The sequence below is a fragment of the Sus scrofa genome, chromosome 5, assembly GCF_000003025.6.
Source record: "Sus scrofa isolate TJ Tabasco breed Duroc chromosome 5, Sscrofa11.1, whole genome shotgun sequence".
In the NCBI taxonomy this organism is placed as follows: domain Eukaryota; kingdom Metazoa; phylum Chordata; class Mammalia; order Artiodactyla; family Suidae; genus Sus; species Sus scrofa.
Window position 1 is genome coordinate 42430106 of NC_010447.5, and position 15047 is coordinate 42445152.

The 15047-nt window shown below is 40.5% G+C and overlaps 1 long non-coding RNA gene across 4 annotated transcripts in view; it reads left to right on the forward strand.

Annotated features, from left to right (window-relative positions):
* The window catches only part of LOC110260712, a 31629-nt gene continuing 26413 nt past the window's right edge, over window positions 9832-15047 (forward strand). The window contains exons 1-2 of one of the 4 annotated variants that reach the window (XR_002344054.1): window positions 9832-10315; window positions 13993-14242. This is a non-coding gene — a long non-coding RNA (uncharacterized LOC110260712). The remainder of the gene's footprint in view (window positions 10316-13992; window positions 14243-15047) is intronic. The other 3 variants (XR_002344053.1, XR_002344056.1, XR_002344055.1) reach the window with 3 other exon arrangements.

Below are 15047 nucleotides of genomic sequence, written 5' to 3' on the forward strand. Positions count from 1 at the left end.
CTATGCTATACGGTAGGACCACGTTGATGGATTAAGACTTCTAAAACGTGCTTATGCATTGGCAGGGATGGTGAAATATTAAATAGCTATTGTCGAGTCTTATCTCACAATATCCCATGCTGGCTAAATGTATCCAGAGTTGCCATGCAGCACGTGTCATTAAGTGTAAGAGGTCCTGTGTTGGGCTGATGTGTATGAGGAAGAAAGAAACAATTAGAAGATCTGTATTAACAAACACTAAAATGAAGGCATTCCAGCAGGGGAAAAAAAGTTGTCTTAAACAAACCAAACAAGCTGACACTTGTTTTTCATCTCTCAGAGGGGCATCAAAGGCAGGTAGGTGGGGCCAATGCACAGATGTCTTCCATCATGCCAGAAGACCCAACTGAGGAAAAGCCTGGTTTGTAAAGCCCTTCTCCTACTGGAATCTGGGTTCTTGTTCATGGAGTTGAAGGAAGATGAGCCTCAAGAATACACACAGGTGGCAAACAAGCAAAAGATTTCATTATAGAAAAGCAAACAGCTCTCAGCACAGACACTGAGTGGGGGAAGAAAGGAATTTCCCCCTCCTATTTTCTATAGAGGTGTTTATTTCTTAAGGATGGGGGTACCAATGTGGGGTCCAGACATCATTTCTTTTTCCCAATGGCCTTGTCCAGTCACCTGTATCAGGCCTTATCCAATAGAGATGGATATGCCCCATAAGTTTTATGGCTACTTTGTTCTTCTTTTCCCTTAGACTGGGAGTCGCCATTCCTCTCATTCCTTCCCTATCAGTCAAGGGGTGAGTGAGAGGTTAACGTCCACCTAGACGTAAAGCAGATATACTTTCTATAGAAAGCAAGGCCTGTGAGAATGTTATTTCCTGGAATTCCCAAATCATAGATATTAATCAACAACCACATCAAAGAATGCATCGAAGCCCATGTTTCTACCCTAACTACCTAAATCATTATTCATTACTCTGCCTCACTTCTAGGTTGAATAAAGCTTGAGAGTCAGCAAGAGCGACCCACTGAAATCCTTCTGGAAAGGGTCATGTTACCGTATTCACTGTTTCCTGTTTCAAAGGGTCTCCCAATGCAGCATGGCACCTCATTTCCAGTGGTCTTCAAACTGGGATATGGACCTGTGGGCACTTAAAGAATTCCCATTATGTTTATAGACCATGAATAGTTTTAAAAGAACCAATTTTTGAGTCTCAGCTTTCATGGGTACTCGCATAAAACTGACCTGCCTGGGAACATATCTGTGGTCTGCTAGTATTCCAATCGCCCTTCTTCCTGTGCAAAAATGCATCTCTCTCATCCACCCCAAAATGGGTGTGGCGTGTGGACTGTAGGAGAGGGAGGGGTGGGGACTGTAAAAACTCTCTCCGAAGCACAAAATAAAGGGACCATTCAGTCTTATTTCATCCAGATACCTAAATGACCAACTCTTGCCTCAACTGATTCGCTATTTATCAATGGTTGCGTAGAAAATTTCCACAAAACTTAGTAGCTGAAAACAACAATAAACACAAGCTCCCCGGGTCCTTACTCAGTCATGATGAGATGGGACTCTACAACAGACTGCACCACCAAGCTTTGTGCAAGCACTCTTGGCTTCAGGAGAGACTGAAGCAGAAGTTCCCAGGAATGTTTCTTTCCCTCTGGTTATCTAATCAAGTGAGATGATCTAACTAGTTAAGGTAGTTGAAAATCATCAGTAAAGATACTGACCTTGGGGTTTGCCTGGGGAGATTTAGGTTTTAAACAGCACATCATAAATTCCACTGCCCTTATATTAGCTGAGTGGAAGAAAAAAAAAATCCAGTCCTCCTCAAAGCTATAAATCAACCCATTGTCTGTCCACACATTCCTAGGAAGTGGCCTTCCTTTCAAGAGTCCTTGGTGCAAATTCAATAAACTGAGGGGTTTATACACATTAGGAAAATATCCAGACACATGTGACTCAGGCTTATTTGGAGAACACTCATTAAAGACAGAAAGTGCTCTTAGTGCTTCTTATATAGGTATCCAGTAAGTTTGTTGAGAGAGAAGAGGAAGGAAGAAAAATAAAAAGCAATCATTGTGGGGCCCATTTCCCTTTTTGCTTCCACTCTTTTCCTCTACTAATCATTTTTACTTCCTCATCTATGTTGTGGTTCCACTCTCAGCTGTTTAAACTTCCCTTTCCTAAAAGGGCCAATGTAACCCTGGTATCTGGTCCAAACTTAACCTCCTGATAACTATAGTTTTTGTTTCCTCATTCTGACCCTGATTAGATGTTTATGTTTTTTATTCCTGCATGTTTTAGATGACTTTCCTAATGAGTCATCTTTCAGGTCATCCCAAAGAGAAGTTGAACTCCCTGCTCTAGGCCATAGAATAGACTCGATATGTCATTTCCAATTAAAAATAAGGTTCTGGAGTTCCCGTCGTGGCGCAGTGGTTAACGAATCCGACTAGGAACCATGAGGTTTCGGGGTTCGGTCCCTGCCCTTGCTCAGTGGGTTAACGATCCGGCGTTGCCGTGAGCTGTGATGTAGGTTGCAGACGCGGCTGGGATCCCGCTGATGTAGGTTGCAGACGCGGCTGGGATCCCGCGTTGCTGTGGCTCTGGCGTAGGCTGGTGGCTACAGCTCCGATTTAACCCCTAGCCTGGGAACCTCCATATGCCGCGGGAGCGGCCCAAGAAATAGCAACAATAACAACAACAACAACAACAACAAAAGACAAAAGACAAAAAAATAAAAAAATAAGGTTCCCTGGTGGCTCATCAGGTTAAGGATCCGACATTGTCATTGCTGTGGCTCATTGTCATCCCTGGTCCCAGAACTTCTGCATACTATGGGCAAGGCCAGAAAATAAATAAAGTAAAATAAAATAAAATAAAATAAAACACAATTTGTATCTAAGTTTTACTCATGACTATTTTTCCAAAGCAAATAGATTGAAACTTCTATGTAAACTTTAGTATATGTGGTCTTTTTTTTTTTTTTCCCCTGCGCTTGTGGTATGTAGAAGTTTCAAACCCATGGCACAGCAGTGACCCAAGACACTGCAGTGACAATGCCAGATCCTTAACCCGCTGCACCATAAGAGAACTCCATTATGTTGTCCTTTTCATGATTAATTCTATTCACTTCCTTATTTTCTTTGCAGTCTGAGTTTTCTCCTCAATATGTCTCTCAATTTGAGGGCAAATTGCATTTTAGTGTGTAAATCTTATTGATATATAAGATTCTAGAATGATGGAGGAGTTCCCGCCGCGGCTCAGTGGTAACAAACCTGACTAGTATCCATGAGGACACAGATTCAACTCCTGGCCTCTCTCAGTGGGTTAAGGATCTGGTATTGCCGGGTGAGCGTGGTGTAGGTTGCAGACACAGCTCAGATCCCACTTCGCTGTGGCGGTGGTGTAGGCCGGCAGCTATAGCTCCTATTTGACTAGCAGCCCTAAAAAGACTAATAATAATAATAAAATAGAACGATGGAAATTCATGTTAAGGAGCCACCTTTGAGGTAACTCAACACATAAGGTCCAGTTGCTCAGTCCTCACATGGCCAAGGCCTCCTGGAACCATGATTGATTTTGGCCAATCTGTAGAATGTGGTCCTCAGAATGTTCTTTATGTCATTACTTTATGGATAATTTTATTGTTTATACCTGGTGCAATGGACCATGCCACGTGAGCTTATCAATTTTTTTTTGCACAAAATCCAGACTGACCAGGTGTAGAACTGATTTCATTGAAATGGTTTCATTGTTGAGGTCCCCCGAGTTATGGTTGCTGTTGCCAGTCACAGAGCAGGGTATGCCTATGTGACCAGTCCCTCATAAGAATCCTAAAGGGATTGCTCTGAGCAGAGACATTCTTTTTTTTTTTTTTTTTTTTTTTTTGTCTTTTGTCTTTTTGTTGTTGTTGTTGTTATTGTTGCTATTTCTTGGGCCGCTCCCGCGGCATATGGAGGTTCCCAGGCTAGGGGTCGAATCGGAGCTGTAGCCACCGGCCTACGCCAGAGCCACAGCAACGCGGGATCCGAGCCGTGTCTGCAACCTACACCACAGCTCACAGCAACGCCGGATCGTTAACCCACTGAGCAAGGGTATGGACCGAACCCGCAACCTCATGGTTCTCAGTCGGATTCGTTAACCACTGCGCCACGACGGGAACTCCAGAGCAGAGACATTCTACTTCTGTCCCAGTAGATTGCCTCTAGAGAAGAAGCATAGCTGATGCGGCTCCAGATGAGGAAGGACTCGGAATATGTCTTGGACCTCTCCAGACACCACCCGGGGATGACTTTTTCCTATGGCTTTTGCTCTATAGCTTATGCCGTAGTAAATTGCAGCTGTGAGTTTAACTTGTTAGCGAGTCTTGTAAGTCTTCTGGCAAATCAAAAACGTGGGCTGATCTTAGCACTCCCCCAAACACCCACCTATATATTGCCTTTTTAATGTCTCTGCGAACTAGTTATCCTATTTAAATAGGTTCAGTAATGGTGAATTCACTATTTCTTGGTGGCACATGAATTTAGAAATCATTTGATGTTAACAACCTTACAATGCAATATTACCAACTAAACAATGAAAAGTACAATGATAACCAAGAAGCTATTCTCTCAGAACCCAATTGTTTTGCAGAACTCAGAAAAGCCTCAAGTTGGTAATTGTGATTTTTCATCCGAGATTTTATCTGAAAATATGAAAGAGAAAAAGTCCACCTCATATAGCAATCATGAAAAGACAAATAAAAATGTGAAAAAAAATAAAGCAGAAACTGACAGAACATTGTAAATCAGCTATAATAAAAAAAAATTTTTTTTAATGTGGAAAAAATAGAACTCTCACACAATGCTGGTGGGAATGTCAAATGGCCCAGCCACTGAAAACAGTTTGGTAGTTCTTCAAACAGTTCAGTTACCACATAACCCAGCAATTCCACTCCTAGATCTATACCCAAGAGAAATGAAAACATATGTCTAAACAAAACCCTGTGCACAAACATTCATAGCAGTATTATTCGTCATAGCCAATAAGTAGAAACAACTCAAATACCCATTAACTGATGAATGCATAAATGAGTATAGATGGTACAATGGAATATTAATCAGTAATAAAAAGAAATGAAATACTGATACATATTACAGCATGGATGGTCCTTGAAAACATGCTCAGTGAAAGAGGCCAATCACAAAGGATTGCATAGTATGATTCCATTTATATGAAATATCTAGAAGAGATAAACCTACAGAAATAGCAGATTGATGGTTGCCTAGGGCTTCGGGTAAGGGGGTGAGTGGGCAGAATAGGAGTGACTGCTAGTAGGTACAGGAAATCTATTTAAGGTGATGAAAATGTTCAGCTGTAGCAATGTCTTAACCCACTGTGCTGGGCTAGGGATCCAACATGCATCCCAGCACTCTAGAGATGCCACCAATCCTGTTGCATCAAAGTGGGAACTCCAAATGTTCTAAAATTAATTATAGTGATGCATACACAATTTTGTGAATATACTAAAAACCATTGAATTGTCCACTTTAAATGGGTGAGTTCTGTGGCATGTGAATCATATCTCAATAAAGATGTTATTTTTAAAAGGGCGATCATTGAAACGTTCAATTCATTATTTCTAGACTAGAAAATATTATTATTATGGAGTTCCCATAATGGTTCAGTGGTTAATGAATCTGACTAGCATCCATGAGGATGCAAGTTCAATTCCTGGCCTCGCTCAGTGGGTTAAAGATCTAGCGTTGCTGTGAGCTGTGGTGTAGGTCGAAGACAGGGCTCAGATCTTGCATTGCTGTGGCTGTGGTGTAGGCCAGCAGCTATAGCTCCGATTTGACCCCTAGCCTGGGAACCTCCATATGCCAGGGATGCAGCCCTTAAAAAAAAAATTATTATTGTACTGCACTGTGTATTATGAACAGTTTACACGCATGAATTACTCTTGTAATAAAATATTTTTAAATTGTATGGTGCTAGAATTGCTTGCTAGTTGTTCATTTTAGCTAGATTAAGACTGATGGAGACACTTTTTAAAAATAAATCAGGAATTTCCGTCGCGGTGCAGTGGTTAACGAATCCAACTAAGAATCATGAGGTTGCAGGTTCGATCCCTGGCCTTGCTCAGTGGGTTAAGGATCCGGCGTTGCCGTGAGCTGTAGTGTAGGTCGCAGACACGGCTCGGATCCTGTGTTGCTGTGGCTCTGGCAAAGGCCTGTGGCTATAGCTCCGATTCGACTCCTAGCCTGGGAATCTCATATGCTGGGGGAGCGGCCCAAGAAATGGCAAAAAGACCGAAAAAAAAAAAATTAAATAAAAATAAATCAAGCAAAGTCACAGGTTTTCCTCCCACAACATGTATGACAGAAAAGAGGAAAAAGTGAGCAGTTTGATAAGAATGTATATTTTTAAGCATGTAAAGAGGTCAGTTACAACGTTACCAACAGGGCAACAAATTATTAAGTAGAGCAACCAATCAGAATTATAAACTTCAAAGAGCTTGCATAGCACATCTGCATATTTCTAGGAGTATCTGGAGTCATGGCACCAACACTTGGCCAAGTTCTGGGAGCTAAACTCTTGGAGTTAACACAGTCACTGGTTAATGAGGTTGTCTTGTGTTCCTGAGGCACTGAGAGAGATATATCAGATTGTTAGTCTTGTTAACATATATATCAAAATTTATTATCATGTGCATCTGCCTCTAGGAGGTCTGCACCAAGGATGGTCATGTAGCATGTAGGAGGAATGTGTCTGCATAATCAGATTTCCTATAAGAACTCTGGGCCCTGAGACTGAAGCAGATTTGCCCAGGCAGAGACATCTTGTGGGGAGGCATTCCTGTAATTCACTACTAGACTGAAAGCACTTCTCTCTCTTTTTTTGGCCTCGCCCATGGCACATGGAAGTTCCTGGACCAGGGACCAAACCCACACCACAGCAGTGATCCGAGCTGCTGCAGGGACAATGCTTGTTCCTTAACCTGCTGAGCCACCAGGGAACTCCCAAAGATTATTTTTAAGGACATAGCAACTAAATTTCTAAGTCTCAGTAGTTTTACAAGACTCTTTTTTTTTAAATTGTACTTCTAAGGACAGATTTATAATAACAAGAAATAGAACATGTTGGAAATATTTATAAATATTCACACCATCTCCATATTGCACAGAAAAAAAAGACAGGTATTTTTGTGAATATCTACTATTTAATATTATACAAAAAACGGATATTTTAAACAAGTTTACATCAAAGAAATTTATCTCTTTGCCTGTGCTACTGGGGAGAGGGGCATGTTCTTTATATTTCTGAGACCACTTTTGTTATTTAGAATGGCTTTTATTAACAAAGCCAAACCATGGATCTCCATTAGTTAGCATTGTAAGCAAAAGGCAGGCCTAAAAACATTTATTGGCAAAATGCAGTAAAGAATTAATAAGATCTTACAGTAAGAATGAAATGAGTAGCAATTAACAATACTTTTCCACATTGTGTGATTACATGTTTAAAATATGACAATAAAAGAACTACCACTAGAATGTTACTCTATGCAAGTTTATAGCAATGTGCGTAAACATCTCCTAAAATCTGCTTTTTTTTTTTTTTTTTTTAAGGGCTGCACAGACAGCATATGGAAGTTCCCAGGCTTGGAGTCGAATCAGAGCTGCAGCTGCCAGCCTAAGCCACAGCCACAGCAATGTGGGATCCGAGCCACACCTGTGACCTACACCACAGCTTATGGCAATACCAGCATTACTGAGATATAATTGACATTGTTCTTCATATATATATATATATATATGTATTTGGTCTTTTTAGGGCTGCACCTGCAGCATATGGAGGTTCCCAGGCTAGGAGTCTAATCGGAGCTGTAGCTGCCAGCCTACACCACAGCCACAGCAATGCAGGATCTGAGCCACATCTGCTACCTACACCACAGCTCACTGCAACACCGGATCCTTAACCCACTGAGCAAGGCCAGGGATCGAACCTGCATCCTAGTGGTTATTAATCAGATTCATTTCCTGAATGGGAAACTTCTCTTCCTATTTATATTGAGGACATATGTTTTGTTACCAGGTCAACTAGCCTGCTCCTGTAGCACTGACTCAGGGTTGAAAGTTTTTCTTTAAAAATTTATTTCCAATAGCCAGAGGTCCTTGGCCTTTAAAATATCATACAAAACCTAGAAGAGAGCTTTTTAAATGATAAATTTGTCCACAAAGACAAGTTATTCATGGCATAAGGAAAGGACTTATTAACAAAGTCAAAAGACCAATGAAAAACACCTGTGAAATAAGAATACTTGGAAGAGTTCTCATTGTGGATCAGCAGAAAAAAATCTGACTAGCATCCATGAGGACACAGGTTCCATCCCTGGCCTCACTCAGTGGGTTAAGGATCTGGTGTTGCTGTGAGCTGTGGTGTAGTTTGCAAATGCAGCTCGGATCTGATGTTGCTGTGGCATAGGCCAGCAGCTACAGCTCTGATTCAATTCCTAGCCTGGGAAACTCCATCCATGGGCGCAGCCCTAAAAAGACAACAACAACGAAAAGAATACTTGGAAACACCAAGATACATTAAGGTGATGGGGTGTAATATCAGCAAGAAAAGACTAGAATATAATTGTACTCAAAATTGCTAATTTATAATTTTTTTTTTTGGCTTTTTGTCTTTTTAGGGCCACACCCATGGCATATGGAGTTTCCCAGACTAGGGGTCTAAACAGAGCTGTAGCCGCCGGCCTACGCCACAGCCACAGCAACTTGCGATCCGAGCCATGTCTTCGAACTACACTACAGCTCATGACAACACCGGATCCTTAACCCACTGCACAAGGCCAGGGATTGAACCCACAACCTCATGGTTCCTAGTCAGATTTGTTAACCACTGCGCCACGATGGGAACTCCTTAATTGATAAATTTTTTACCATCCAAAGAAATTTGGCAATAAAAACAAAGGTCAGAAGAGGTAAGTAAAGGATAGCAAGAGAGCAAGATTTTGGCACTGACTGTTCAGAGTCCCGAGAAACTGACTATGGTTGGGCCATAGTTAAATACTATTGTAGGATAAGGATAGTTTACGTTATTTTGGCACTGACTATTCATAGTCCCGAGAAACTGACTCTGGTTGGGCCATAGTTAAATACTATTGTAGGATAAGGATAGTTTACGTCATTATAGTTTGGAACAGCAATTTATTTGTTTGTATAACTATAAATTTCCCATTGCCCTAAATCCATTCTTCCCTAAGTAATTTCTGATTGTATAGATGCTTCCCAGTTATGTAAACAGAGGACACAAAAAAATATATGATTTTCACTCTGAATTTTTCTTTCTTGGATTTTCTGGTAAGTTTCAAGGTATTCATGGAGTTTGACCAATTCTGGATTTGTAAACTATTTAAAACTTCCACATCTGTGAGCTGAGGACCAAACTGTACGCCGATGACCCTAATTAGCAACTTTATGTTTTGAGTTCTGATACAAACTTGTTTCAATTAGCCTGTGTTTCATAACAAACCACCTCCCACAATTAGTAGCTTAAAACATCATCCATTTATTGCACACAATTCTGTTGGTCATAATTTGGTCTAGAATCATCTCAGTAGTTCTTCTACTGGTCTGGCTTGGAACCACTCATGTGGCTACAGGAATCTGTCCAAAACAGTCTCCTTCACGTAGCTGGCACTTGCATTGGCTGTCAACTGGTGCACCTCTGTACATGGCCTCATCCTCCAGTAAGCTAAGCTAGGCTTTTTTACATGGTAGTCTCAGGGCACAATTCTTAGAGAGCAAGAGCAGAAGTACAAGCCCTTTGGAGGCTGAAATTTGGAAGTCATAGATCATCACTTCTACATTTTATTGTGTAAAGTAAGTCATAAGATTAACCCAAGACTCAAGGAGTAGGCGTGATGGTTCATTTTCTAAGTCAGCTTGACTGGACTAAAGAATGCCCAGAAAGCTGGCAGAACTTAAATTCTGAGCGTGTCTGTAAGGATGTCTCCAGAAAAGATTAGCATTTGGATCAGTAAACTGAATGAAGATCATTCTCACCAACTGGGCATCATCCAATCCCTGGAGGGCCTGGCTAGAACAAAAACGAAGGATGAATTTACTCTGACTGTTTGAGCTGAGAGATCCAACTTTTCCTGCCCCAAGACATTGGCATTCCTGGTTCTTGGATGTTCAAACTTAGATAGGGATTTACACCATCAGCCTCCTGATTCTCAGGCCTTCAGACTTGGACTAAATTACACCACTGGCTTTCCTGGTTCTCCAGCTTGCGGATGGTGGACCCTGGGACTTCTTGATCTCTGTAGCATGTGAGCTATTTCATACCTATGTTTATTATCTATATTTATGTCTCTAATTATATTTATCTTATTGGTTCTGTTTCTTTGGAGAACCCTGACTAACATATTGGGGAAACAGACTCCACCACTTTTCAGGAGGATCTACAAATGATTTGTAACTCAATGAATTTTATTACATTTATAGTTGTACAATGATCAGCACAACCCAGTTTTATAGCATCTCCATCCCAAACCCCCAGTCCATCCCCTCCCTTCCCAACCTGACTCTTTTGTTAACCATAAATAAGTTTTTCAAAGTCTGTGAGTCAGTTTTTATTCTGTAAATAAGTTCACTGTATCCTTTTTTTTTTAGATTCTATATATAAGTGATAGCATATGATGTTGGTGTCTCACTGACTAACTTCACTCAGCATGATAATTTCTAGGTCCATCCATGTTGCTATAAATGCCATTATTTCATTCCTTTTAATGGCTGAGTAACATTCCATTGTGTATGTGTACCACATCTTCTTTATCTATTCCTTTGTCGATGGACATTTAGGTTGTTTCCATGTCTTGGCTATTGTATACAGTGCTGCCATGAACACTGGAGTACGCATATATTTTTGAGTCATGGTTTTCTCTGGATAGACGCCCAGGAGTGGGATTGCTGGATCAAATGGTAGTTCTATTCTTAGTTTTTTGAGGAATCTCCATACTGTTTTCCATAGTGGCTTCACCAATTTATATTGCCACAAATAGTGTAAGAGAGTTGCCTCTTCTCCACACCCTCTCAAGCATTTATTGAGTCTATTTCTGTTCTGTAGATAGGTTCATCTGTGCCATGTGTTAGATTGCACACATAAATTATATCATATTATATTTGTCTTTTTCTGACTTACTTCACTTAGTATGATAATCTCTAGTTGCACCATGTTGCTGCAAATAGCATTATTTCATTCTTTTTTATGGCTGAGTAATATTTCATTGCATTTATGTACCACATCTTAATCCATCCACTGTTGATGGTCATTTAAGTTGTTTCTATATCTTGGCTTTTGTGAATAGTGCTACTATAAACATTGGGTGTATGTATCTTTTTGAATTATAGTTTTGTCCAGATATATCCCCAGGAGTGAGATTGCCTTATCATATGGCAGTTCTGTTTTCAGTTTTCTGAGGAAACTCCATACTGTTTTCCATAGTGGTTGCACCAACTCATGTTCCCACTAATGGTGTGGGAGGATTCCCTTTTCTCTGCACCCTCTCCAGCATTTGTTATTTGTACACTTATTAATGATAGCCGTTTTTACCAGTGTGAGGTAGTACTCACTGTAATTTTGATTTGCATTTCTCTGATAATTAGGGATGTTGAGCATCTTTTTGTGGCCATCCATCTGTCTCTTTGGAGAAATGTCTCTGTAGGTCTTCTACCCTGAAGAGTTTTCATATCAATTTATCATTTCTCAATAAAATCTGTAGAAGAAAAATAGTTTACAACTTAATTCAAATATTGGTTTGCTACTTGTCAGCTATGTGATCTTAGGGTTAGGGTTTCCTCATCTATAAAGTGTAGAAAATACTACTTAGAATTTCCTGTGTGGTGCAGTGGGTTAAGGATCCATTAACGTTACAGCTGTGATGTCGGCATGGGTTTGATCCCTGGCCGAGGATCTTCCACATGTTGCTGGTGGGTCCAAAATGAAAAAAGAAAAAGAAAGAAAAAAAATACTGCTTATTGCATAAAATTGTTGTAAAGGCTAAAATATTTTATGTAAACTACTTAGCAGAGTGATTACCACTCATTTATGTAATCAGTTTTTATAGGAGTCCTTCAATTTTTTTAGTAGTGTGCTAGGAAGACATAAGCAAAACAGATAGTATCCCTAATCTAACAGAGATTACTGTCTAGTCTAGAGCAGATGTCAGTAAACTTTTTTTGGTAAAGGGCCAGAATGTAAATACTGTAGGGCCTATACCAGCAATACATAAATGATTGGGTGCTGGTGTGTTCCAATGAAAGTTTATTTATAGACTTGAGCTACACTTGGCCCATGGGCCATAGTTTGCTGATCCCCAGTCTAGAGGAATCAGGCCAACAAATAAATTACAAATTTTTATAAGAGCTATAAAGGAAAAAATATAGGCACTAGGAAATTATATAACAGTGACCTCAACTTACCTAGAATATCAGGAATATTAAAGCTGAAGAAGTTACATTTACACTAAAACTCGAAAAAAAGAGAACTATTAACAAAATATAAGGTGGCAGGGAACTTTACAGGCAGAACAGATAGGATATGCTAAGGTACTGAAGAAGAAATTTACGTAGCAGTTTTTCTTTTCTTTTCTTTTTCTTTCTTCTTTTTTTTTAAATTTATTTTTATTTATTTATTTTTTGGCTGCCCAGCAGAATATGGGGGCCCCTGATCCTCAATTGCGACCTACACCACAGCTATGGCAACTTCAAATCCTATAACACACAGTGCTGGGCAAGGATCTAACCTGCATCCTGGTGCTGCAGAGATGCCACTGATCCCACAGCACCCCAGTGGGAACTCCATGCATAGCAATATTTAAGAGCTCAAATAAGAGTTCCCAAGTGGCTCAGTGGAAACAAACCCGACTAGTATCCATAAGGATACAGGTTTGATCCCTGGCCTCTCTCAGTGGGTTAAGGATCCAGTGTTGCCATGAGCTGTGGAGTAGGTCACAGACGAAGCTCAAATCCTTCGTTGTATTGCTGTGGCTGTGGCATAGCCAGCAGCTGCAACTCCGATTCAACCCCTGGCTTGGGAACTTCCACATGCTGAAGGTGCGGCCCTAAAGCAAAAAATAAAAAGTAAATTAATTAGTTAAATAAAAAATTAAAAATAATGGCCCAGGATTGAGGAAGGAAATCAAAGGATGCTGGAGGGATAATGCTTTGAAACATTTGGAGAGACAGCCAAAGTCCAGATCATGTAGCCTTAGAGTCCTTGATGAGAAATTTGGATTTTATTTGAAATCTACTGAAAATCCATTGCAAAGTTTGAAAGGAGTGCATTAAACTTATATGTTGAAAAGATTATTCTGGGTGCAGTGTGATCACTGCAATAGAGGAGATAGAGTTTGAAAGGCAAGTTGAAAGGCAAGTTAAAATGCACTAAACCAGGAGCGAGACTATGGCAGTAGCTAAAACAGTATGGCAACAATGCAGATGGAGGGAATGAACAGATCAGAGACACCTTTAAAAGTTAAAATGGGAGTTCCCTTGTGGCTCAATGATAACGAACCCTGACTAGTACCCATGAGGATGCAGGTTTGATCCTTGGCCTTGCTCAGTGGGTTAAGGGTCTGGATTTGCCATGACCTATGGTGTAGGTTGCAGACAAGGCTCATATCTGGCATTGCTGTGGCTGTGGGTGTAGCCCAGTGGCTACAGCTCCGATGTGACCCCTCGCCTAGGAACCTCCATATGCCACAGGGGTGTAGCCCAAGAAAGCAAAAATAAATAAATAAATAAATAAACATTAAAATGGATTGGATTTGGTGATTGATTCGATATGAGCATTAAAGGGAAAAGATGATCCCCATTTTCCTGAAAGAGGAACTCAGGTGAATGGTGATGCCATTCACTGGGCTCTCCAAGCATAAATGTTAAATATGCTGTTGAAAATAGGAGCTCAGAGGAGGTGCCATAAAACTGGTGTTGTATTTGTCCATAGACCGACAGAAGGGGATAAACTGATTAAGGAGATGAAGAAGAAATGAATGACGAGGTAAGTAGAAACCCAGGAGAGCATAATGCCACAGAATGCTGCTGAGACACATTGACGATGAGGCTTGAAAAGCAACCACTTCATTTAAAGGCAAGGAGTCGCTGATGTCATGGATAATCTTGGTTGTGAGTCATTTTGGAGGAGAGGATGAAGCCAGATTGCAGCAGCAGAGGATTAAGTGGCAGAGGATTATGAGGTGATGGAGTATAGATTGTTGGGAGACATGTTTCTACAATCTTTTTGTAGCCTCTTTCCTTCTATTTTCTATGCTGAAAACTCCATCTTGTCCTGCTTTACTTTACCCCATATTCCTGCTTGAAAAAAAACAGTCGCAGTGCTGGCATATAACTTAAGCTTAAGAACAAAGACCAAAAGGCATAAATTATTTATGTGGTCAGCTGAATGAGGACATAATGCGTTGGTCTAGACATGCCAGACCTGTGCAGATTGGCACGCCACCATTTGCACAGCATGGTATGTCCTGTTAAAACAAGAGAAAGAGGAAACTCATGGCCCCAGGGGGTTTATGAGCAGTCATTAGCAGAATATGCATCAGCAAGGAGAACAAGGTGCAAATTTAGGCACACTGGGTTGCTGCAGATAGGCATGCCCTCTGCGGAAGCACAATGATGATTCTCTAGATGCTATGCATAGACAGCTGATGCCAAGCTTCCTCAAATGCTAATGATTTTTAAATGCCTAAAGGTCAGAATAAAAGCTTAACCAGCTACTAGCTATGTGAATTTTAAAATAATAAAATAACTTTTAAAATAATAAAAGAACTATCTATATCTGGCACCTACAACCCCCTCCTCACTTGATGAAATCCTAAAGAGCACAATAAAAGCAGTGTGGTTTCTTGAGGCTGCGCTCTTGGTCTCTGAGACCTTGAGGTGTCGTGCCTCCCCCCCCCCCCACCCGCCCCGTTCCCACTTTAAATTAAGATAAATGTCTTTGTGTCTTGTTTTATGTTAACTTTTTCTTAAGTTTCACAGCACCCA